Source organism: Dipodomys spectabilis, unplaced genomic scaffold, assembly GCF_019054845.1.
Source record: "Dipodomys spectabilis isolate Male_0828 unplaced genomic scaffold, ASM1905484v1 ptg000309l, whole genome shotgun sequence".
In the NCBI taxonomy this organism is placed as follows: domain Eukaryota; kingdom Metazoa; phylum Chordata; class Mammalia; order Rodentia; family Heteromyidae; genus Dipodomys; species Dipodomys spectabilis.
In genome coordinates this window covers 2,184,044-2,207,439 of record NW_024870986.1, presented here as the reverse complement: position 1 = coordinate 2,207,439, position 23,396 = coordinate 2,184,044, and the positions used below count along the sequence as shown (strand labels likewise).

Below are 23,396 nucleotides of genomic sequence, written 5' to 3'. Positions count from 1 at the left end.
ATTAGATAAGATTTGCTTTAATGTACTCCTTCCCTTACACATGTAACTAATCTCTCTTTAAATCATCCTAACAACAAAATAATTTTTTAAAATAATGAAATATAAAACTTGACAGGAAATCAAAAAACAGTGAAAAATTTAGGTTCAAATTGCAAGTAAAATTTAGACCTACACTCTGAGCAAGAGTTAGGATAAATGTGAAAAAAGAGGCATGCTAACATGATGATTCAGTTATATGTAGGCTTAGGCAAAGTGATCTAGTTAGAGTTGGGGTTGAGATGAAAAAAAGACCTAAGCTATTGTGTAAAACTGTCACATATTTTAAGAAGAATGAATCAAAGTTAGAATGAATGAAAACGAATGTCTGTGTTACTTTCAAGATTCAGATATAATTTGGTTTAAAGAGTGAGATACTTTTTTGTTCTGGTTAGGGTAAGGGAAGGATAAGCTTTAGGGTGAATTTTAGTTTTCCACTAAGTAATAGAAGCAAAAAAATGTGCGATTGAATAAATTCCAAATAATTTTCCTTACATTAACCAGTTGGTGTTAAATCAGTCTGTGCTTAGGATTAGGTTTCTGGTTAACCGGGGTTGAGGATAGAGTAAAGAAATTGGTTAAACTTGTGGCTCATGCCTATTATCCTAGCTACTCAGGAAGCTGATTTCTGAGGATCACAGTTCAAAGCTAGCCCAGACAGGAAAGTCTGTGAGACTTTTATCTCCAATTAACCACCAGCAAACTCAAAAGTGGTGCTCTGACTCAAGTGGTTCAGCTCACACCTTGAGCTAAAGAACTCTGGATCGTGCCCAGGCCCAGAGATCAAGCCCCACGCCGGACAAAAGAAAAAAAAAAAAAGAAATGTGTTAAATGTTAAGTAAAGCTGAATGTTACTTAGGTTCTAGGAATTCAGGAAAAACAGACATAATGGAAGTACAATGTATTTCATAATATCAGGATTTGAGATCAATGGGTATAACGATTCCTGTTATGAAACAAGATACATTCAGAGATAAGAGTGAGAAAATCTGTAGGGTTTAAGAATACCTGCAATTTATTTCAAGAATTGCAAGTGGAATTTCAGTTAGGATTCCACAAAACAAGCATTTTTCATAAATTTTTGAAATGGGATACTATTAGTCTCAAGGTTATGGTTAGGATTCCAGCCATGGTTAGCGTTAGAGTGAAGGAGAAAAACTGAGGCTCAAATTCAAAGTAAATTTTAATGTAATCCTGGTATGAATTACAATGAATGTGAACTAGAGTATTGCTATTAATATTAGATTCTACTTAAAATTAGGCTTATGTTTATTCTCAATGTTCCAGTTAAGATTATGTTTAGGTTAGAAAATGACTAAGATATTGGAAAAAATTGAAAACTATATTTGGAAGGTTTATTTGAATCAAGTTAGGATGAATGAAAACTAATTAACTTGTGTTAGTGTTATTGTCATATAATTTGGATTAAGACCAGGGTCAATATTTTGTTCTGATTATGATTACTGTTATGAATAAGTTTTTACTATAAAATTGAATTTTCACTAACAAGAAGAATAAAAAATATGACAATGAACATTAACTAGAGCATTATCATTATATTTATTTCTTAGTGTTCCTTCTTATAATGATTAATGAGACTTTTCCAGCCAGGTTTAGGTTGAAAGCGTTAAGTAATGGACTAGGTGGTAAGTAAATCTGAAACTGTTTTAGGGTACAGGGGTTCAGAAAAAGGTAGGATCAATAGAAACTACAGTATTTTTCCTGATAAGATAATTTGAGGACAAGTAATAAAATGGTTCATGTTAGGGAACGAGATAACTTCAGAGGTAGAGTTAGGAAATTGTTGGGAATTATGGCAAACTGTACTCATTTCCAGAGTGCAAACTGGAGTATTCATTAGAATGATTAAAAACTAGAGTCTTTTTCTTAAACATTAGAATTGGACCATAATTAGGGTGAAAGTTAGGTCTCAGTTCCAGCTGGGACTAGTGTTAGCATTAAGGAAAACATCATTTTCAACATAGTGTCTTCTGAGTATCATTGTTGAAATGGTTCATCCTATGATGAACCTAAATTTTCTGTTTCTCTAATCCTAATTCTAATTCTCTCTGGGATGCTAACCTTAACCATAAAACCATAATAATAATGATAGCTCAATTCAAAAGTTAAAAAAGTTTATTCATCCTATTAATCCACTGTACATCTTGAGTTAAGTTGCAGTTTAGCTTAACTTTTCCAAATTAGTTTATATGCACATATATAAAGATGTAATTTTATGTGAAAAACAAAAGATCTTTGGAGGTAGGAGTAATGAAAAGAAAATAGAGGGAGTATAATCAAATACTTTAAATATATTATGGAATTGCCACTTCTGACAATTAATATCCATTAACAAAATAACTAAAAATTAATAAAAAGTACACTGCCTTCTAGTGTTCTTTAAGAGATCCATGACATGTCTTGTGAAAGTAATACTTACGTTAGATAAACTTTGTTCATGCATAATTTATATTGTTATTGGCCAATTATTTAACTAAATGAATAAAAATATATGAAATAAGATTCCATGACAAAAAATATAAAACAGTTACTTAGTAACTGTTTGAGAAATAGTTATAGTCATGCATTTTTGGAAACTGAATTTCTATTTCCCCACAAAGGAATGAATTAGGTTTACTAATCTAGTATTTGTAGTAAGTTTAGAGAACATAATTGGCATGAAAAACATCTAAAAGTACATCTTCTCTTGAATGAGTGATATTTTAAACATTGTCTTTTATTCAAATGAATACTTAGATTTACATTTCAGAATATTGCAATTTTATCTCCTTTCAGAACAAGTACTTGCCCTGCAATTAAATGTATTAACATATTCAGATGTTTAAAAGCTAATTTTTCTGTTTTATATGTAGCTCTACGTATTCAGAATGACATGATTTTTTATTCATAAATGTCTAACCTCATATTTTTGCTTCACCAATATAAATTGTCTCATGAGGTTTTAGTGAAGGCTCCAGTAAGCAGAGTGGTCAAAATCACTTCCTGAATTTTAAATTTTAAATCTAATAATTTTTAGGCTTTGATAATATCATTTTTAGTCTCTTCAGAGCAATTAAGCTAAAATAAATACTATTTTTAAACATTTCACTCACATTGTAAATAGTATTAACATAGGTCAAAAAGAGACTAATTATTTAAGATTCAACATATTTGGTGATCTTAGTGTGAAGAATGTAGAGTGTAGAAGGTTTTTATATTCAATAAATATTTTTGGTTAAATTAAATCATATATCTGGATTTCTAATTTGAAGGTTAATCACATGGAAACAGGAAAACAATAAAGGAGTAATTACTTTGGGATCATTTTTCTTCTTAAAATTATGAAGCAAAAATATATCTAAGAATATATTTTTCAATAAAATATTTCAACTCTTAGTAAAGTGCATTATACTTTAATATAAAGTTTTTCTCAAAATAGAAATTCTGCAACTAATCTAATGTATGTTTTCATGCACAAAATTCTGTAACTTCTAGACATGATCCCTATTTACATTTATTACAAACATCTGTTATTATACAAATCATCCCTGTACACACTAATTTATGTAAGATAATATTCTAACAAAATTACCTTTTTTCCTGTCTCCAACCGGGAAGGATGATGTGCTGAAGTATATTAAATGAAAGTACTCTCACAAAGAGTCTTTATGGAATGAAAATTTGCAACATGTGGATGTTCCACTTGGCTGAACAGGAATTCTTGTTTCTACAGTGCTTTCTTACCTTTTAATCACACAAGGAAGGCCACAACATTTGAAGTTCGTATGAAGGAATTGCATTCCTAAATGATGTGGCAATACTGCTCAAAAGTTTGATCTTATCAGCTTGCTGGCTGATCTAGTTCTTTATCCTATGTTCCATATTTTTAAGCATATTAGTTATTCAGCTGTGAGTACATTGCATGAGACTCCTGAATTCACAGCTATTGCTGTGTAATAGATGAGAGGAAAAAGATTATATTAATCTCCAATTCCTCCCTTTGACTGTCAATATGCCAATTAATTGTCAAAACAATCATGTAAGATGTTAATTCATTTTTCCCTTTCTAATTAGAGATTAAGCAAGTGCTTTTAGCAGTTAAAAGTGGATTGTGTTACAGATACAAAAATCTTCTTCTATAGGCTCATGAATTGAAAACTTGTCTTCCTATATTGAAAGCACAATTAACATTTACAGTTTTCCAGGTATTTTGCTTACCTCTCAGTTCTGATCGATCATAAATCCTCTTATGAATTTTATAGTATTTTTGAATAAATCACACGATTTGCATGTACTTATCATCTTAAGGAAAGGCAGTCTACTTTTATATTTTTATTCTATGTGACAAACCCTTATTTTTTGTTTCCCTATATACTGAAAAAAATGTATCCATGGAAACAAGATATTAACAGCAAATCTGTGTGTAATTTTCATTTTTCAAATATATTTTAAACTTTGTTTTGACTAGTCATTTTTTAACAATGAGTGATATTCATGAACGCTAACATTTTGGTGCTTTTAAGTAAATTGAGACTTGATGTGGTATGGTAGTTCTTGCGTCTAGTTGATTTAATCATTAGATTATTCATGTATAAACATGTGCATTGCACTTTTTTATTTTTTTAATCTTTTTTTGGAGGGGTCCGGTCATGGGGCCTGAAATCTGGGCCTGGGCCCTGTCCCTCAGCTCCTCAGTTCAAGGCTAGCACTCTACAACTTGAGCCACAGCGCCACTTCTGGCTTTTTTTTCTGCTTATGTGGTGCTGAGGAATCGATCCCAGGGCCTCATGCATGCAAGGCAAGCACTCTACCACTGAGCCACCTTCCCAGCCTTGATTTTGTATTTTTATATATAAAATAGTCCCCAAGGTTTTACTTTAAAGTATAATGGGGGAGGGTTGTCTTCATGTTAAAAACTTTATATATATTTCAATTAAAGTATTAGAATGGATTTATTGATTAAAACATAGAAAAGAGTAAATAGTCATGTTTCTTGCTTTAGACTGTATAAATTTCATATGAATGCAGCTCAAGATGAGACTGAGAGATAAATTCATATACATATCACTGAGGTTTACATCACAATATAGGAAATATAGGTATTTTAAGGAATTGGTTATTCAAAGCCCTTGATATATAATGGAGGAAGAATGGAATTGAAAATAGCAGAGGATAACAAATCAATATGCAGGGATTATGATTTTATAATACTAATATGAAAGAACTGAAGCTTTAGTCTTCTGAAAAAGAAAGTTTAGCTTGTAAATTCAGTATAAGGCATCAGCTGTGATGAGTCTAGTATCTTTCCTCCAAGATATCCAAGAGTACTATACTCATCCTCTGAAAAGTAAATAAGTAATTTTTTTTTTTTTTGGTCGGCCGTGGGGCTTGAACTCTGGGCCTGGGGGCAGTCCTTCAGCTCTTCAGCTCAAGGCGAGCGCTCTACCACTTGAGCTACAGCGCCACTTCCGGTTTTCTGGTGGTTTATTGGAGATAGGAGTCTCACGGTCTCTCCTGCCCGGGCTGGCTTTGAACCGCGTTCCTCAGATCTCAGCCTCCTGAGTAGCTAGGATTACAGGCGTGAGCTACCAGCGCCCAGCTAAATAAGTAATTATTTTAATAAGCTTTGCTTAATATTAATTTACTTGAAGCAAAAAGGTTAAAATGTCTGCTCTTTCTTTCAATGTAATAATATATATTTCATATCATTACTGTCTCTTCATACAAGCCTGAAATCACTATTTCAACGTAACGTAAACAGAAAAACAACAATAACCAGAAGTGAACAGACAAAATATTACCTCCTCTAGGACACAAGAACATAGGCAATACTCAGGAAAATTTATAGCTTTGAGTATATACATCAACAAATTAGAACAATCTTAATTCAGCACTAATAATACACCACTAGGTCCTTGAAAAACAGGAACAAGGCAATTCAAAAACTGGTAGATAGAAATCATACAAATTAGATTAAAGAAATAAATGAATTAGAGTCTCAGAAAAACATACAATCATAATTGACTTCTAACTACTAGTAGCTCAAAAATTCGCCCAATGAATGTAAATGTACCTATTTTCAGAGATAGACTCAACCAGCTCAAACCAGTGAACAAAACATACTTGTACGATTCTAAGAACAATGTTTTGTTCGACTTTTTAAAATAAATTTATTCTGTTGTTAAGTTGATTTATAGATGGATTACAATTACATGAGTCAGGTAATGGGTACATTTCCTTTTATGCAATGTCTTCAGTTCCCTCATATTTTCCCATTCCCTTCCTTCTTTCCCCACTCATGTGTTAAATAGTTCACTTTCATCAATGTTCAAAGAACTCCACTGCTTCATTTTTTCACCCTTTCCCTAAAGCTCTGTGCCCACCCCCACCTTTCTGAAGATGTATAATGAATATACCATGCATAAGGTAAAGAAGACAGAATCATCACAAACTATAAATAACAACAACATACACTAAACAAAAAACAGAGCCTTCTGTTTCCATACCTTATAGTTTGTTTCAGGATGTTTATCATGTTATATAAATGTAATTGTTTTTATAATAAAGTCAATTCTGGAATTAAGGTGTGATAAACTTATAATTTTCTTTCTATTTAGTAATGCTTTTATTTTACATTAATGTTGTAAGTAACATAATTCAAATCCTAGTGAAATTTGAAGGTTCAGATTTAAAGTTAAATATTCAAAAGGTCTAAAAGTTCCATTTTGGCAACCAAACTGAAAATCAGGCATGTTTTATCCTTAGGAATATCATTATTTCATATGCAATTTTCATATGTAATTTTACCTACGTTTTCCCTTATATGATAACATATTATCTGCTAATCAGAGAGATACAAAAAGATTTTTAATTATGATATGAAAAATGCATCGACATGAATGAATGAAATCAGGGAGTAGATGGCCCAGAGCGGGGTGGTTCTGTTAAATATTCTCACGATTTTGAATGATCTGGTGTTTTTGTATGTGTGGAATTATGAATGTATTTTATGTCTGGACAAGAAAATTTGATTAATTGATCATTGTCTGATACCCAATATCTGGAATCTAACCTGAGTTAGAGTGGTAAGTGTGTGTGTGTGTGTGTGTGTGTGTGGGTGGGTGTGTGAGTGTGTGGGTGTGTGAGTGTGTGTGTATGTGTGTGGGTGTGGGTGTCTCTCTGTCTGCCTGCAAGTCTGGATTTAGAAGGAAGTATCTTATTTCCCTGAGGGTATGTACTTAATTCTATTAGGTATACTCCATTAATGGCAGCAGATAAAATTAATTAACATTTTGTGCCATATATTTATATTCCTATGATTGCATGAACAAACTAAAAATTATGTTTGGGGTATGAGTTTGTAAAAGGTCAGCTGAAAGTATAAACATTTGGAATCTTGAGAACAATATCAATGGCAATCATTTCAGTGTAAATAAATTTTGACAAAACTTGCAGTGATAGGTAATCCTATACCAAAATTCAATATTTATTGATTTTCCATAGCTACACTATTCTATAAATTTGTAGGAAAACAAGTTAAATTATAGAATCATAAAAGTAATGTGATTATTTATTGCAAACAGTTTTACAGTTAGGTCCTGATTGTAAGCTTTAGGATCAACAGAAAAAAAACACAATATACAACATGGAGTTAGATATTTTATAATGAAGCATATTTTAATATACTCTACATTGTTAGAAAGACAAGAACGTTGGGTTAGCTTTATAACCTACCATAATAAGTGATATTGTCCATTTATTAAGCAGAAAGGCTTACTCAGATTTACAAGATTGAATGTTTCAGCTGGTTTCATTGCTTTGGTGGCCAGGGCCAAGACAATGTCAAGGAGGGGAGTATGTCAAAGAGAAATGTTTTTTTACCTAGAATGATTAAAAGATAAAAGAAGAAAGAAGATGAGAGTCTATTTTCTCATGGGTTTCACTCTGAAGAACTTAATCTCCAGAAGAACTATTCAGGTATGCTCCAAAGTCTGGGAGGAATTGGAATGTCATTTTTCTTTAACACATAGCTCTTTCTGGGGCATTCTAAAATCAAATGGCAACATCTTCACCAATGATAATAACTTGTCCAGGGGTGGAAGCCACTAGATATTTCTATAAATTCTAATCAGATCTCAGCAGACTAAATATTTTATGGAATTCCTATTAAAATATTCTCTTGCAGACTGACTGGGTCTTCATAATGTGTATCTGTGTGTTTATTTGTGTGTGTTTGAATAAACTAATAAAACAATGTGGCAGATAAAAGTATTAGTATGGTCTTTTGTTTTTCTTCTCATACTATGAAAGCCTATCACAATTCCCAATCAAATCCCATCCAAGATTCAAACATTAATGCTGTCCCAAAATTTCTTTATGTTAACCTAAGTACATCCATCTCATTTCAGATGGCCATGGTATAGGAAAATTTTAAGTCTTCCAATTATGTTGTCACCAAGGAAACAACATAAAATATTTCTTTCAAAAATACCTAGAATGTAGAACATTTTAGCCAGAAAATTGAAGGAGTATACATTATAGGATTTAATTTAATTATTTAGTCACATAAATGGATATTCTCTATCCCCAACTCAGAGCCCTTTTAAACTACATAATTGCACAACTCATCTATTACTATCTTCCATGAAGACAGTCCTTGCTGTAAACAAACCAGATGTGGTGAACAAATTAACATGTACACCATTGTTACATGCTGCTGTTCTAAAGCATGGAAGTGAAAGAGCATATAATGTCTGTGAAGAACTGATTCTAAGGATTATGGAAAGTGATTACTTTGCACTTTAAATAGAAAAATCCACAGATGTTTCAAGTTGTGTTTTGTTGTTGGCCTTTGTGAGATATATTTTGGAAAGCACAATGAATGAAAGCATGCTATTTTGTAAAACTTTGCTGGCTGACACATTTACTGAAATGTTTCATATGAGAAGACAGACAATAGGGTGGGTAGGATATGGTATGCAGCTTTAAATACAGACAAGCAAAACAAAGAATGGGAATTTTTTTTTCCTTAACAAATGCTTTCTGGTTATATTGTGCTATACACTATAATGATGAAATAATCATTTCTTTGGAAAAGTAAGGAGAAAACACTGTCACCTGTTGAATTTCTTTTTAAAGTGTATCTTAAATGTCAAGGTCAAAGAAATTTAAAGCCTTAATAAAATATTATCAAGTATTACTTTCATTTTTGATAAAAAGTTAAAACAAACTGACAGACTGTTAGTCCATTAAGATTTGTAAGTTTCCTGCTATATATTTCCTATTGTTCCTCTTTTTTGGGGGTGATATATATATTTTTTTAGAATGGCAACCTGGTCTTAACCATTACCCACAAAATTTATGCTGTCATAGAATCAGAGAGTTTTTGTTTTTTTTGTTGTTGTTTTGTTTTATTTATTTGGTCGGTCTTGGGCTTGAACTCTGGGCCTTGGCGCTGGTCCTACACTCTTCAGCTCATTGTTGCAATCAAAGAACTCTTATTTGAACCTTTTAAAAAAAATTAATTTTTTAAATTATTTTCTATTAATCTTATTTTCCTCCCATAATTTTTATTTTAGGTGTATACGTGTGTGTGTGTGTGTGCTTTTTTTTAATAGCTTCTGAACTTTTGGTCCTTTTTAAGTATTCTTTTCATTTTTTTCTGTTTCATTCATTTTTTTGATTGACTAAATTTCTGTTCGGCTCATTCCCAGATATATACCCGTCATTGATTATTAGACGTAATACCCCATTGTGTATACATTTAATCCAGAAAAATATTACTCAATTCACAACCTCTTAGGCTTAAATTCTTAGTATTATCTCTTTATATGTATATAATTTTCAAGTAACTGATTTTAAGAATTTTTATTTTTTAGTTTTCATTTCTCCTTTCAATCCATCCTTTCTTCTCATCTTATCCTTTTCTTCTCTCAATATCAGTTGTTTAGACTTACATAATTTTTAAGTGTTTCACTACTTAAATTTAAATTTTGGTTTTTCCATTTTTTCTTGTTCGTTTTTTTTTGTAATCTCTCTCCTATCATTCTATCCAAACCATTTCCCTCTCTAAGATAAGGACTTGGTTAAATACCACATTTTCCCGATCCATCTATCTACTGAGGGGCATCTGGGTTGATTCCATATCTTAGCTATGTTAAATAATGCTGCAATAAATATAGTTGTGCTGGTAGAGTTAGTATGGTCTTCTTTGTGATGATTTGGGTAAATGCCCAAAAGGTAGATTGCTGGGTCATAGGGAAGTTCTAGGTGGAATCTTTTGAGGAACCTCCATACTACTCCAAAGTAGTTGAACAAGTTACACTCCCACCAACAATGCAGTAAGGTTCCCTTCTGGCCACATCCCCTGAAGGACCTGTTGTTAATAGAGTTCTTGATTATAGCCATTCTAAATGGGGTGAGGTGGTATCTCAATGTTGTTTTGATTTGCTTTTCTTTTATGGCTTGGGGGGTTGAGCATTTCTTCATGTGTCTATTGGCCTTCCTTCTTTTCTTTTCAAAGAAGTTTCTCTTGAAGTCTTTACTAATTTATTGGGCAGTTGTTTCTTTTAGGATTTGTTGTTGGGGGATTTAATGTTTTGAGTTCCACATATATTTTAGATATGAGACCCTTCTGTATTGTATGGCTAGCGAAAATCTTCTCCCAATCAATGGGCTTTCTATTGATCTTGCTAGCTATGTCCTCTGCCATGCAGAAGCTCTGCAATTTCATACAATCCCTTTTGTCCAAACTTTCTTTGATTTCTTGTGCTTCTGGGTCTCTATTAAGACATTGCCACATTTGTTAGGAAATGGAAAGACTTGGAAAAAATTATATTAAGTGAAGTAAGCCAGGCCCAAAAAACATAGGTCCCATGGTTTCCCTTATTTGCAATATCTAGTATATGTATGAGTCAAGCGGAAAAGGTCAGATAATGTGATGTTAGCAAAATGAACCTTTAGATATGTATTTTAATGGTTGTTTTTCTTTCATGCATTTGTTTCTAACGCATTTATAAGATTATTTCTTTGTTGCTTTGTATGTCCCTCCCCCACAGTATAACCCCTGCTTTCACTATATTTGATGTCAGTAAAACTTGTGGAGGAGATGGGGAAAAACAAGTCGTTTAAGGAAACAGGTGGACTTGTTGCAACAATGAGAAGTACAAATTGTCATGTCCAAAACGAACTTTACAATGTTGGTGTGTGGCGGGGGGAGCGGGGATTGGTTGGGGGGATTGGTGGGGAGGCTGGGAAGGAATGTGAAGGGTAAACAAAGGAGGAGGTTGCAACGCTTGATAAGAAATGTGTGCATTATCCTGTCCATGTAATTGTAACCCCACTGTACGGTATGTTCACAAAAAAAAGTAAAATAAAATAAAATGAAAAAAAAAAAAAAGAAAATTTCAGCCTCTGCACAGGAGACCTTGGGAATGTCCTACTCCATCCTGTAATGTTTTCAGGGTGTCTGCTTTGACCCCGGGGTCTTTGATACATTTGGAGTTGATTCGGTACAGGATGATATATAAGTATATAGTTTTAGTTTTCTATCAGTGGTTAACCAGTTTTGCCAGCACTTTTACTGAAGAAGCTCAGTACGGTACGGAGAGGTTACAGTTACATAAGTAAGGTAATGAGTACATTTCTTATTGACCATTTTTACCACCTCCTTTGTTTTTCCCCTACTATTCCTTACCTTCACACAACCCCAACACCTCTGTCCACCCCCCTCTAATAGTATCTTGCAAATTTCATTGTTACAATGGGTCAACCTGTATCCTTTCCTTGCATCTTAAATGAAGAAATGCTGGCTTGTTTCATGCTGATTCTACTGTGTAGACACACTTAAATACACTTTCCAAGTCCAAAAGCACATAAATGAAATACACATCATCTTTTGTCAGTTAGTATAATTGTGTTCTACACATTTATTAACAGGTTACAAATTATTCTCAAATTTTAATACATAAAAAAACTTTCTTTTTTTCTCATTTTCGTGGCCAGGACATCGGCATGACCTCAGTCAGAATTGCTCACTTTAGACTTTTCATATGGGTTGGTTAAATTTTGACCTGCGCTCCAGTCTTCTGGGGAGTCACTCATCTGCTTAGGAATTGATGCTGGCTGTTGGAAAAGAGCCCAAGGAAAGATGCCATTTAAAGCCTTATAATTTTATTCTTAACAAGGATATTGTCCTACTACTTTGGCTGTTGAGAGTGTCTACAAGAGCAAGCATTCCATGGGAAGCAGGGAGAAACAATATTACCTATACTTATTGAGATTTTCGAGTGACTTGCTATCACTTGTACTGCATTTATCAAGTTGAAACTCTCTAAAGCTACCAGTTGGAAGAGATAAGAGGAGTGGTAAAAGAACTCTTAGAGACAAATACATCTTCAACACATTTGTTTCCAAGCATTCTCTCTAAGGCATATTCAACAACTAGTGAAATTTGTGTTGGCTATATCTATGTGTCTTTTTCCATTTGTGCATATGTGTATGTATGTGTGTATTTGTGTGTATAGTAACATTCATGTGTACATATATGGGCCGATGTACACATATATGCATATATAAATAAATATACATATATAAATACATGTGCATACATAAATATCAGATGTTCAGTGATTTAATCTAGAGTTCACAGCACATTGTCCTTATCACAAAGTATACATGATAAACTGCTCTAAGGATCTGTGCTATATGAGGGGTGTCCTTTGTACTCACTTCCCCCATTAACTTGTTTTTCATCCCTGTGAACAACTTCAGCCTACTTTCCCATAGGATAGCTTTGTTTTTGTTACTTACTGATAATAAAAGAAAAAGGTTGTTTGTAAAAGAAAAAGAACTTTTGAGTCCCAGGCTAAAAGTACATTATCAGTCCCAATGATTCGTATGAGATAAAATTTATAATAGTACTAAAAGTGAAAAGGAATTCCTAGATCTGTTGTTTTGCCATTTAGAATGGCAAAGAATAATTTCACGTCACTGTTATAACTCTTAAAGAATGCAAGGGTAACTGATGGTCCCCATCATGTTCCCACAAAACCAGTGGATCTTGAAGGATAATAGTAGACCAACAGATATTCTAAGTAGCAGACATGGAGCATGAAAGAGAAAGAGCAGAAATGAGTGAAAGAGAGAGAAAAATATCATAATATTAAAGTGCATAACAGATAAACAAGAGGTGTATGAGAATATTCATACTGCTATCTTGAGACTCTACATGTACATTTGAAGATATTTGATGTGTGATAACTCATCAACATAAAGTATAAAGTGATTTTGATAATAAATAAAAATGGCTCAGAAGAAATTATAAATGCAAAAACATTCTTCACAGAAGCAAACTCTCAGAAATATTCCTTGACTTTGAAAAGGATAAACTGGCTGCAGTTAGTATAAATTTAGAAGTATGACAATTCACAAAAATATAAAAATGTATTCACATATTTCATTATATAACCCAAAGCAGAAAGCAAATATTGTTCAGATGATTTTTTTAAATCACAGTTTCTCAGGTGCTGGGAAGGTGGCTCAGTGGTAGAGTGCTTGCCTTGCATACATGAGGTCCTGGATTTCATTCCTCAGCACGACATAAGCAGAAAAAGATGAAAGTGGTGCTGTGGATCAAGTGATAGAACTAGCCTTGAGCTGAAGAGCTGAGGGACAGTACCCAAGACCCAGAGTTCAAGCCCCACAACCAACAAAACCAAAGCAAAAAACAAAACAAAACAAAACACAGTTTCTCAATTTTGTGGCGTCAACTCTGTAATACCACTACTTCAGCCAAGGGTTAAGATTTTAGGTGTGGACATTTATCAACCCTCCTGATTCAGACTCTACTTGATATAATTTTTAATCAATATTTTGTTTTTAGTTTTGCTCTTTGTAAATTCACATGCACCTATGAAAAATGGTGTGGCCATCCCAATAATATTCTCAAAGTACTTCTTAATCATGACTCATAAAAAGTTGTATTCTATTACAACAAGGAAAAATGCTATAAATAAAGAAAACAATAATTATATGTTAATGATTACTAAAATAAAAAACAAAACCATTACCAGGGTTTTCAGTATTTGAGAAGTACAGAGTAGATTTTACTATTTTCTCATATTCCTGTACATTCAAAACTGGATAAAGCTATGAGTAGCCTTTAAATTTACCCACTAAGATTAGTATTTATAGTTCATCTCATCATTTGTATGTGGCTTATATCATTCTTTGTTCATCACTAACCTATAACGTAAGGGAGCCCTAAAGATTTAACAGAAACTGTCTACTTAAAACCTTAACTCTTCACTCTGTTCTTTACACAGTCTTTGCAACTTCTCATTAGTAAAGTTTCTATAAACTCTGAAATGTACATACTTACTAGTACATGCTACCAGAAATATTATATACTTTATCGAAAAATTTTATGACCTGCCAACCAGTCTTAATTTTGCCGAATATAAGCAAATCCTAAAATGAAACATATTTAAAACATTAAAACTTTTAACAAACATTAACATTTGCTGCAATGAACATTATGACAGGTGCCTTGTGTAGAATAATTGAATTCCTCTTCCTACACAACTCATGAACAACAAATATCTGGAATTATTTTGTTTTTGGCATGTCAATCTTGACTTTGTTCTTAAATGTGTGCTTATGTAAGAAATACATGGTTGTAAAATTTCACAATTCTTTTGAACTTACTTTTTGTTGAATTGTCTAGTTTAAGAAAATCAATTACACTTTATATATAAAAAAATGTTCTGTGCTCAATTTGGCTGCACATACACTAAAATTGGAACATACAGAGGAGATTAGCATGGTCCCTGCACAAGGATGACACGCAAATTAATGAATCGTTCCATATTTTTACAACAACAGATGCTGGAAGGGATATGGCCAGAAGGGAAGCCTACTGCATTCTTGGTGGGAGTGTAAACTTGTTCATCCACTTTGGAAAGCGGTTTGGAGGTTCCTCAAAAGACTCCACATAGAGCTCCCCTATTACACAGCAATCCCATTTTTGGGCATCCACCCAAATGATCACAAACAAGTCCATACTAAAACTACCACCACAACAATGTTTATTGTAGCATTATTTGCCATAGCTAAGATATGGAACCAACACCGATTCCCCTCAGTAGAAGAATGGATCAAGAAAACGTTCTGTGTGTGTGTGTGTGTGTGTGTGTGTGTGTGAACGTACACTTACACAACCACGTTGGAAAGCAGTCTTGTGAGTCCTCAGAAAGCTAAATATTGACCTTCCTTATGGCCCACTCATACCACTTCTAGTCATCTATCCTGAACAACAGGTACCAATATTCAAGGACTCATGCACCTTCATGTTTATTGCAGCACTGTTCACAATAGCCATGATATGAAAACAATCCATATGTCCCACCAGAGATGAATGGATCCAAAAACTATGGTAACTATACACAATGGAATATTTTCCAGCCATTATAAAGGACAAAATAATGGCATTAGCAGGGAAATCAATCAAGCTACAGGAAATCATGTTGAGCGAGGTAAGACAAAAGCAAAGAGACAAACAGCAAATGGTCTCCATGGTAAGTGGATGTTAAATCCAAAATGTAAGGTGATACAACAAAATTACAACACTTAAGAAACCAAAGACTTCCACTCATCTGATTGAATCACTACTAAATAACCCCATTCTGCTGATCATATTTGCACACTGAAGGGAAACCAGGAGGACGACACAGAACTAGAGGGAATCAGGGAAAAACATACAACGTGGGATCCATCAGCTGCACTGGACATTGAACAAAATGAACTAAGCAATTCAATGTCACTGAAGGGAGGGAGGGAACAAGTGGGAAAGAGGGAACAGCGGACGCTATGCAAAACAAAAGAAATATACATATTTCAAAACAAAAAAGTATACATATGGAAGAAATAACTCTATTGCAAAGCTCATAGATCTCATAAGTGTTGTAGACCATGATAGACAATTTGCTCCATCAAAGTTAGAATGTGTTTGTGACTTTAACTAAGCATCACTATCCCACAATATTGTGAAATTTGGGAAATTATGTAACCACTTAACCACAATAAAAACATTTGAAAAAATGGTGAAGGTGGAAAACTAAGTTGCTCTAAAAAACAAAAAAGGAAAATGTTCTGTGTGTATATGTGTGTACACACACATATACTATATATATACATATATATGTGTATATATATTAATTCTATGCCTCTATCAGAAAGAATGACATCGCCCAATTTTTAGGAAATGGAAAGACTTGGAAAAAAATTATATTAACTGATGTAAGCCAAGTCCAAGTAAACATAGGTCCCATGGTATCCCTTATTTGCAATAACTACTGTATGTCTGCGATAAGCAGAAAAGTTGAAAAGCTATGTATATTTGAATAGAGAAATAAATGTTAAGCTAAATGACCCCCAAGATAGAGACACAAGTGGTTTTTTCTTTCTTGCTGTTGTTTCTCATATATTTATAATGTACGACGTGATTTTGTTCTTGTTTTTTATACGTTCCTTCCCAACAATATAACCCCTGTTTTCACTTTGTTTGATGTTGGTGCACCTGCATCTTGTATATACACGTCTCTAATTTGGGGAGGGAAAGGGAAAAAACACCATGCTTAAATAGGTAGGAATACAGTTTGACCCATTGTCTAACAATAGATGCACACATTATTTTGAAGAACAAACTTTACAATTTAGGCTGGGGACATTGGGTGGGGCTTGGGGGTGTGAGGAGTGTACTTGTGGAGGTGGAAGGCAAGGAATGGTGGGGGAGAAACAAAGGAGGAGGTAACAATGCTTGATAGGAAATATACTTATTACTTTGCTCATGTAACTATAACCCCTCTGTACAGTATTTTTACAACAAAAACGTATAAAAATGTTTTTAGATGGAAGAGTTTATTTTGCCTATTTTACCCATATAATATCATTAACAAAGAAATTAATGCAAAACACTGATATGAAGATATTTTGAAAAAGTGAGTGTGTGTGCATTCCTGCGTGTTGGCATGCTCAGAGTTTAAAATCAGGGCTTCACGGTCTCTCTATATCTTTCTCTCTAGATTGGTGAGCTACTATATGATCTACATCTCCATTCCTGGCCCTTTGTTAGTTCATTAAAATTTTTGAAAAATAATCTCATGAATTTATTTTGCCCTGATTGGCTTCCAAATGTTATCCACACATCTCAGGCTCCTGAGTAGTTATCCCAAGTAGTTAGGTTTACAGGTGTGACAAACCAGCACAAGGCATTCAGAATAATTTTAAAAGTAGAAGAAAATTTACTTCACAGAGGCCTGTTTTATCATCTCCTAGTTGTAAAGCATTTTGCAGTGATTATATGTATTTTTTTTCATTCTTGAAATCTTAAAATACAGTAAGTGATGATATATAAAAGATTTAGTACTTTTTAAAAACAATACTGGAACTATGGGAGAGAAGAAATTTGCCTCTCCTTGAACCATAATTTAGAAGCTCAGCTCTGTGCATGTTAACCCAATGTCACCAACACAGTCTGTGTTGAAGAAAAATGTAACAGAAAACATTCACCATGGCAATAATTGCTATGCTATTATTTCTTGGACAATATGAATATTGAATTAAGAGTGTCAGAGAATGGAGAGAATTTATCTACTTTTTGTGTATTGCTGAAAGACTTTTGGAAAACTTGACTCATTTCCTTCCTCACTGTGTGTCTTGGGCCATGCACTTACTGCCTTTAATTACAATTTTTCCCAACACTAAAATGGTAATAACATTAGCATTATAGCAAATGTTATCTTAAGAATTAAGGGTCCTTAGAATGATGAACTCTTTCTCATTCTTGTAGAGGCATTATCAGATGAGAGGAACTGTATTTTTTGTTTGTTTACTTCCATTTATTCTTCAGTTTGAAATCTGAACTATTTAAGACTGAAAGACACCAAAATTAGACACGCAGGCTTTGGAAAAAGCAATCAATGTAAAATGAATAAAATACATATAGTTATGTAGAAGGTCTAACTAAATTGTTATATAGTCTCAAGCATAAACAGAAAATGATTTAAGCAATATCATGTTATTGAAAATTGAAAAATGTTAGGAGTTGCTTAATTTTTTACTACCTTGAATTAATTATTTTTGTATAGAGAGATTAAAGATGAGATTAACAAGAAACGATTAAAAATGGACAAAAGTTCAAATAGACATGTTTTCCATAAACCCCTCTATATCACCAGGGGTTTACACATTTGTGTTTAATACAACTTCTGTGCTGGCTTAATGCTTTGTGAGCAGAAGTCATTAGAGAAATGTAATTCAAAATTACTATGATACTACTTTATAACTATTAGAACTCTTATCAAAATAAATCAAAGGAACCAGGTGTGGTGGTAAAGGTATGTAATTCCAATCATTTAGGTGGTTGGATTTCAGTCTTAAGCCAGTCTGGGGTAGTGAAGATAGTAAAAACTTGCCCTTTATTACCTTTTGAATAAAAGATAATAATGTTGGTGAGAGTGTGAAGAAAAGGAAATTTTCTACACCCTTGGTCAAAATACAGGTTAATATTCTCCTTGTAGAAAGTAGTATGCGGTTTTCTAAAGAAATCATAGTTGAAATATCATCTGATCCACCAATCATGTGATTATTTCTCTCTGGGTAACTCGTGAATATATCTGTAGTTCATTGTTATTCACATTATTCACAACAGCCAACATATAAATTGAAGTTCTGTGTTCAACTACATTAATAAAGCAACTGTTGTACATGCACAAATATCTTTTGTTTCATCCTTAAAATAAGAAGAGACTTCTCCCATTAGCCACAACTTAGAATGACCTGAAAGATGTATTCGAAATGAAGAAAAATGTTATGTTCTGATCTTTGGAAACACACACACACACACACACACACAAACACACAGAGCATCCGCAAACATTAAGACAGATTTTTTTTTAAAGTAAAGCAAAGTGGAACTTCTGGGGAATTTATGCATAAGATACTAGATATACATTATGACCAGGTACAGAGTTGTAATGTACAACATGAAGATACAGGGGACAACATTGGCCTTACATAAGAATGAAACTAATTAAGTAGGAGTTGTTCTTCCTATTAGTGGTTAATCTTTTAGTTTTTCTTCCTTCAATAATGGATAAGATTAATGTAATTCTTTAAGTATACCTGCCTATTTGCAGAAATAATAACAAACAATATAGCAATACTGTTGCACGCTCAACATAGAACAAAATGTCAAATTAAAATACATGAGATTATCCTTGATGTAAACTAACTATTACAAATAAGGGAAACCATGGAACATAGGTTTCTTTAAGTTTGGCTTACTTCACTTAATATGATTTTTTCCAAGATCTTCCATTTTGTTACAAATGAGGTGGTCACATTCTCTGTGATGGAAGCATAGTTTTGCACATGTGTTTATCTGTGTGTGTGTGTGTGTGTGTGTGTGTGTGTGTGTGTGTGTGATTTTTGGTAAATATTACTGTGATACACAATAGTAGCTTTACTGTTGCCTTGTTTTGATCACCTGGTTATATGCCCAGAAGTGGGATTACTGGGTAATAAGGTAGCATTATTGTGCACATCAAGGATAATCTTAGTAGATGAGCAGAATAGCTCAATAGCTATGTACATATGATCGAATAAGTTGATTCCAAGTGAACTGAACTAAAAGACATGTTCTTTGTTGTGGTTGTTCTTAATGAACTATGTGATTTCTTTTGATCTTTTTGTGTTTTCCCCACATATGGTTTATCCCCTGTAGTCACTGTATTTGATTTTTATACCTTGGGTATTTTAAATATGTTGATCTGAACTAGGGAAGGGAAAGGAAAAATACCAAAATGGTGAGACAAATGACAAAGGGGGAACCTATGCAACAGTAGTACTCACAAGACAATATGCTGTAAATAATCTTGGTGGGGGGTGCTGGGAGCGAAGAGGGAGAAAAATAGGGAAAAGGGTAACAAATTAGAAAAAAATAAATTAATTACCTTACTTATGTAACTATATCCCCATCTGTACATTACCTTGACAATAAAATTTAAATAAAAAATAAAATGAAATATATGAGAGCAGCAATACAAGAGATGGAACTGGGGGAAATACTGCAGTATTGTAGAGTAGAACAGCTGTGGAAAGCAGTAATTTTACATTAACATAGCAGCAAGTAATAATCTAGCATACAGCTTTTCAACCTCATGTCAGTCATTAAGAAGGTTAAACATAATGCATAATCAGCAAACCAATAGAGATAAAATAGAAAACTAAACAATTAAGATGAAAAGATGACTTGGACCAAGAATAACAAATGACACAATTAGGAAACAAATAACAAGCTGCTGGGCTGGGAAGGTGACTCAGTAGAAGAGTGCTTGCCTTGCATGCCTGAGGCCCTGGGTTTGATTTCTCAGCACCACATAAGCAAAAATAAACAAGCCGGAAGTGGTGCTGTGTCTCAAGTGGTAGAGCACTAGCCTTGGGCTGAAATGCTGAGGTAGAGCACCCAGGCCCCGAGTTCAGGCCCCATGATTGGACCCAAAAAATAAAAAAAACAAGCTGCTAATTTTAAAAATGATCACCCTTAATTCTATTGACTTGTTTAGATCACAATTTGTTTGAAGTAAAATTCAAATCACAGTTTAATAGTGTATCATTTTAAAAATAGTTTACTTATTATTGATTTCTTAATATTGAATGTTTAATATATAATTTTAATTTCAGCAGCTATAGAAAAGAAAAAAGTGAAAATAATTTTAATAATATATTTATGAATTGTAAAATTGAGAAGCATTAGAGTTTAAACAAATAACGTATCATTATTGCTTCATTTCTGTAATTTAATGTAATAATTCAAAGTGTATTCTACATTTAGCACTCATCTTAACAGCAAATAATAAATTATTGCACATGACTGTTGGTATTAGTTGGAAGGATTCAGCACTGTGGTAAAATTCACACTGCATAGTACACGAGGTTATGACCCCTCTCATATAGCTTAAATTGTGGAAATTTGATTTCTACATGCATGTTAAATTCTTGTCTAGGTTACATCTATAAAATTATTTACAATTATATACACGAGGACTATTTCAGATGATTCTTAAAAGTCATATTCATTAATTAAATTTTTATTATTTCATACCAAATAAATATTTACAGAGAGACTGAATTTTTGTGTAGATGATGTTGTATGTGTGCCAGATTATACATATTAAGGCTTATTTTATGTTCCTGACATTGTTTATAGAGTTGGATTTATTTGTCCATTATGGGTTAGGTGTATTATATTGGATATATGAAAGTAAACTGAATGTTTATTCCATTAATCCTTTCTCTAATCCCAATACAAATTATCCATGTGTTTGAAGTAATGAAAATAACAATAGATAAAAGCAAGATAAATCAGTCTGTAGTAGACAAGTATTTACACCATTATTTTGAGAGTTGGTCTTCTTTTACACTACAGAATATTCTTGGGAATATGTGATCCAGGCTGGCCACAACTGAAAAATATTACTGTTTGATCTATCATAAGAGAAGGAAGGAAGGGGAACCTTCCTTCCAAATTTCTGATCCCAGGAATATGATCTGCTTTGTGGTGCCTACTTGGAAATGAACATTTTTCACAGTCAACCTTGAAAAGCCATCTTGATAGATGACTTCTGTAAGTGGTTACAAAGCATTATTGATGGCTTTGCAAGGATGCCTGATTGCCTCATTTTGAGACAATTAACAGGAATTCAGTCAATTGTTCTTTGTATCTTTAGGAGAAAAACCCATTGACTCTAGACCAGGGGATCATGGTGCCCAGAGAAACTACTACCTTGAATAGTAATCCCAGACATCTAAAACAAAACACCCCCCCCCACACACACACACACACTCCAGTAAGCACAGCCAGGCAGGGTTGCTATGACAGCCTATATGAAGTCAGGCAAAAAACAGAAGCTGAGAGTCATTTAGCTGATAATTAATATATTTTTTATGAGGCAGACTCATATGAGACTCCAGAGAAAGGACTGAAAGACTGATCAGAGAGACTAAAATTGGTCACACAAAGATTGGAAAGTAGAAATCCTTGTAGAACAAATAAATCATAGAACCCTTGTGCATGTAAAAACAAGACAGAAGACCAAATTCAAAAAATGCACATTTTCTTAGAAGTCAGCTTAATCAATTATCAGTGCAAATTTTGAATTTTTAAATATTTGACCAGATGTGGGAGAAGGTTGAAAAGAAAGAAAATTTCATCACTCTACTAGGAAGTCCAATATCACATTAGGAAGTAATCAAGCACAGATTTGTAATAAAAAGAGAAAACAATTATTCCAAATGAGGGTTTCATTTCTTTTGATGTAAAAGTTCTTAAATTAGGTGCTAGCAATTACCATACAATTGATCCAGTCCCCCAGCTGAGTTGATATTGACTGCAGTATTACCACATGAAGGAAAAGAGAGAATTTACAAATGTCTGATGAAATGAGGTGAAGGTGACATGTTCTAATAGTAATATCTGAGGTTTAGACACAGGTGAAGAGGTGGATTTTCTTTTCTAAAAATCATGGCAGTGGCTCACAGCTGTAATCCTAGCTACTCAGGAAGCTGAGATCTGAGGACTACGGTTCAAAGCCAGCCTGGGCAAGAAAGAATATTATTTCCATTTAACCATCAGAAAACCAGAAGTGACACTGTCGCTCAAGTGGTAGAGCACACACCTGGAGTTGAAGAGTTCAGGGACAGTGCCCAAGTCCAGACTTCAAGCCCCTCAATCAGCAACAACAGAAAATCTCCCTTTCATGGACTACCTACATCTCTTGCTAACATTCAACAAAGGAGCCATTTTATCACCCACTACATTTAAGTCCTAATCTAGCTACTGCAAATAGATTGATTTGGTATCTTATATAGAACGGTTCATATTTGCGGAAACAAATACCAGCAGTGGTAACTTTTTTCCAGTCCTTGAACTCTGGGCCTGAGCCCTGAACATGGTTATACTGGTAGCTTTCATGTGAGCTTGTTTGTTATCTATTGGATTACTACCCATAAGGGGAATTACTGGGTCTTAAGGGAGATCTATATTTACTCATTTCAGGAAACTCTTACTGCATTCCACAGTGGTTGAACATGTTTAATTTGCAATCAACAGTGTAATCGAGTTCCCAATTGGCTACATCCATGCCAGCGTTTGCTATTGTTAGTTTTCTTAGTAATGTCCATTCTGATGGACGAGGTAGAATCTGTCTTTTTTACTTAAAGATTTGTATGCATCGTCTAGCTACAATAAATGAAGGAATCCATGAAAACTCTATTGCTCTGAGTCTGCATTCCTTTCTCTT

General features: G+C 33.5%; 1 non-coding gene across 1 annotated transcript; it reads left to right on the top strand.

Annotated features, from left to right (window-relative positions):
• Positions 1–14,803: 14,803 nt before the first annotated feature.
• LOC122127753 lies at positions 14,804–14,909 on the top strand. Its single transcript, XR_006151272.1, has one exon. It is a non-coding gene; the product is annotated as a U6 spliceosomal RNA (small nuclear RNA).
• The last annotated feature ends 8,487 nt before the right edge of the window (positions 14,910–23,396 follow it).